At 43.9% G+C, this 4,344-nt stretch overlaps 1 pseudogene; it reads left to right on the forward strand.

Moving 5' to 3' along the window:
• LOC109846742 lies at window positions 1,790-3,214 on the forward strand (annotated as a pseudogene).

Here is a 4,344-nt window from a genome sequence, read left to right on the forward strand (position 1 = left end):
GATGTGAAGTCGACATTCCTAAATGGTGATCTCCAGGAAGAAGTGTATGTGGTTCAACCTGAAGGGTTCGTTGTGAAGAATCAAGAGCACAAGGTCTACAAGCTTTCAAAGGCACTCTACGGTCTACGCCAAGCACCTCGGGCATGGAACACGCGCCTCGACAAGTGCATGAAGGGCATCGGATTTGCAAGATGCACTCAGGAGCAGGCGGTATACACAAGGAGTAACAGAGGGGATACACTCATTGTTGGCGTGTACGTGGACGACTTGATCGTTACGGGCTTGAGGGCGGATGAGATAAAGTTTTTCAAGCAACAAATGATGAAGGAGTTCGAGATGAGTGACCTTGGATTGCTTTCTTATTATCTTGGTATCGAGGTGGATCAGCGAGATGATTGTATTGCACTAAGGCAGGCGGCCTATGCGAAGAAGGTTTTGGGTCAGTTCGGCATGATGGATTGCAACCCGAGTCAATATCCCATGGAAGCAAAGCTAAAGCTTGGAAAGGATTCTGAAGGAACACCGGTGGACGTGACGGAGTATAGACGCATTATCGGATCTTTGAGGTATCTAACTCACACCCGACCCGATATCACATATGCCGTGGGGATTGTGAGTAGGTACATGGAGCACCCTACAGTTTTGCATCGACAGGTTGTCAAGCATATTTTGAGGTACGTGAAGGGTACTATGTCCTACGGATTGGTGTACAAACGAGGTCGAGGCAATGAAGAGTTGGTGGGATTCACTGACAGTGATCTTGCGGGAGATGTTGATGACAGGCGCAGCACAGGCGGCATGACATTTTATCTAGGTGACAGCTTGGTCACTTGGACATCACAGAAGCAGAAGACGGTGGCATTATCATCCTGCGAGGCAGAATTTATGGCGGCAACTGCAGCAGCATGCCAAGGCTTGTGGTTGAGGAGTTTAATCAGCGAGGTGATTGGGAGTGAGCCCAATCCGGTCACACTCTTCGTCGACAACAAGTCCGCGATTGCCTTGATGAAGAATCCAGTTTTCCATGGAAGAAGCAAGCATATCGACACACGTTTTCACTTCATTCGTGAGTGTGTTGAGCGAGGACAGATTAAAGTGGAGTTCGTAAGCACGAGCGAGCAGCGAGCGGATATTCTCACGAAGGCACTAGCAAGGGTGAGCAAGCCTGAACGTGGTTGCTATGTTTCTCCAGTTCCTGCTCAAAGTAATTATTTGTTATAAATTTATTATAAAATGAGGAAATTCATGAGGTCTATATGCTTATAGCTTCATGAGAAAGGCCACGGATTTGTTCATTTATATTTGCAAACTTCATGTCATTAATCGTCAAAGCATTTTCCATTCTAGTCGATCTTGTGAGTTGTAATCAGTCCAAGATTTGTTAGTTAGTAGAATTCTAATTAGAGTAGAATACTAGTTAGTAGATAGGTTTCTAGTTATTGGATAAGATTAGAATTGCAATCTTAATCCTATATATATGTAAACAATTGATGAGTTTTGTTAGAACGAAAATAAGAAAGAAACAAGGGGAATTCCACCACCGAAAATCAAAAGGCTCTCTCTCTCTGTTTTGTATTAGCCGAACAAAAGAAAGGCACTGTTTTGTTTCTGCAGTTTTTTGTTCAATCATCCCAGGTTCGGGTGTGTGCTTGCTGTTCGGTTCTCTGAAAAAAACTGCAGGTTCGGTTGCTACAGTAATTACAGATTTTCTCAAATTCAGTTTCAGATCTGATTCAGGCCGATCCTATTAGAAAGCCAACAGATCTTCTTCCTCTTCCTTAATTATTGCATGATCAAATGCATGATCAAATTAACATCTTTAGCACATGTAATCCACGAACTTATGTGAGCCCTATACATATATACGAGCCCTTCAACCTCTCCCTCACCCCTCAAAAACATTGACTTCATTCTCTGCGTAGCATAGCAATCATGAATTCCCGCTCTCCCTTCACCACCCAGAGTCTCTTCTTCTTCTTCTTCCTCAGCTTCCTCGTTATAGGGGGGAGCAGGGCAGAGCTGACGCCAGACTTCTATGACGTCTCTTGCCCGGGGGTTCTCTCCGTCATCTCTAACGAAACCCAGGCCGCGATCCTAAACGACACGAGGATGGGAGCCTCACTGCTGAGACTCTTTTTTCACGACTGTTTTGTCGGGGTAAATGTCATATCCTACAACCTGAAACATTTTGTTGCTTATTAATCAGTTACTAATTACCTCCATATGTTTCTTGTTGCAATTTGGTACAGGGCTGCGACGCGTCGGTGCTAATCGACGACCACGACGGGAGAAGACGGCGTCCCCTAACAATAACACGGCTAGGGGTTTTGAGGTCATTGACAAGATGAAGGAGGCAGTAGAGGCCATTTGTCCTGGGGTAGTCTCTTGCTCGGACATCCTAGCGATCAGCGCCAGAGACGCAGTAACGATGGTAATTTATTTAACAATTGTTAATCACAGTCTAATGATACGTGTGCAAGTTAATTCCAATTCATATTTTGTGGGTTTATTATTATTATTATTATTATTATTTTTGTTGATTTTGTTGAAGCTCGGAGGGCCAAGCTGGATTGTTAAGCTCGGCCGAAAGGATTCGAGAACCCCTCATTTTTCGCTGACCGCCGATCGTCCTTCGCCCCATGCAAATCTGACCCTTCTCATGGCGAAGTTTTCTGGGAAGGGATTCTCGGTCACGGACTTGGTTGCTCTCTCTGGTAATTGTTTGTTATCTGGATTATTCCATTAATACCCTTTGATACATTATTTCGATTATTCCATTGCCCTATATTTGCTCCAGTATTCACTTGCAATGTTTTCTTCTATACAGGAGCCCATAGCATTGGGCTAGCGAAGTGCAGCAGCTTTAGAGATCATGTCTACGATGACTCTAACGTTGATCCTGCCTTCGCTAAAGATAGGCAGTCAAGCTGCCCTATCGCCCCAGGCCCCGGAGACGATAATCTCGCGCCTTTAGACCTCCAATCGCCCACCAAGTTCGGAGTTGACTACTACGTCAACCTCATCGCTAAGAAAGGCCTCCTGCACTCAGACCAGGAGCTCTACAACGGGGGGCTCACCGACATTTTGGTGGAGACTTATAGCCGGAACCGGACAAGGTTCTACGTACGACGACTTCGCCGAGGCGATGGTGAAGATGGGCGACCGTAGAACCTTGTCCGGTTCCGGCTATAAGTCTCCACCAAAATGTCGGTGAGCCCCCCGTTGTAGAGCTGCTGGTCTGAGTGCAGGAGGCCTTTCCTAGCGATGAGGTTGACGTAGTAGTCAACTCCGAACTTGGTGGGCGATTGGAGGTCTAAAGGCGCGAGATTGTAAGAACTACAAGGACAAAGTTAAACATATCCGAAAACAGTAACATAAAACAGAGGCACGCCCATCGGTCTCATCGGATTGTGATGTTTTGTTCGTATTCATGTCTTTCTATTTGCTGTTTTCGGATATGTTTAACTTTGTCCTTGTAGTTCTTATAAACAGTCACATTTCTCATTATTTTGCATTTTTTTAAGGCTATACTACTCTTCTATGTTGTGCAATGTGCTATACCAGTTAATTAGTAGTTTCTCTGCAAGTTTGAGTTTGTATCTACTTGAATCTGAAACCAAAGTAGCATTCCCATGTAGAGTTTCAAATGCTCCAGCCACGTAATCGTTTCTGTTACTGGACATTATTGTGCCTTAAAAAAAAAAAACAGGAGTTGTCAAATTATACTTCCTGTTCACATGAAAAAGAATATGCTTCATACTTCCTTGGTTACTGTCGCTTCTTACAAATTTATAAGCTTTTGACCGATATCTTCGTGTTTCATCATTTGAATTGCTTGCGATGAGATTGTTCACTGATTAGGTTGCAACTCAAATTAGCAGAGGATTAAATGGTTCTAGATCACCATGCCTCAAGAAATTGTATGTGTCTTCCAAGCCGAAAATGAGCCAATATCTGTATAAAGAGGTTTATTCATTCAGAAGAACCAAACTTATATTCGGTTAACGCTTAATTAGAAAATAAATAAAGATTTTAATGGGGTTTGCCGGCGCTAGTATAACTGTAAGCTCAGTTGCTACACGTGGCGAAGTCACAAGTAGAATCGAGTATGTTGGTCAAAAACATCAAGCCACAAAGGAGCAGCCACCCTTTGTTGAAAAACAAAATGCACCGAAAGAGAGGATAGCCACCATTGTTGACAAATCATGAAGGGTGGTAGCAGGTGTTGACAAAAAGAGTGATGGCTCTTTTTCGATGATTGACAGAGCTCTTTTTCGGTGATTGACAGAGAGGGAGATTTGAAGCCTATAAAGCTCTCTCCCCTCTCTTCCTCTGAGATGAGTG

This window comes from Asparagus officinalis, chromosome 7, assembly GCF_001876935.1.
Source record: "Asparagus officinalis chromosome 7, Aspof.V1, whole genome shotgun sequence".
In the NCBI taxonomy this organism is placed as follows: domain Eukaryota; kingdom Viridiplantae; phylum Streptophyta; class Magnoliopsida; order Asparagales; family Asparagaceae; genus Asparagus; species Asparagus officinalis.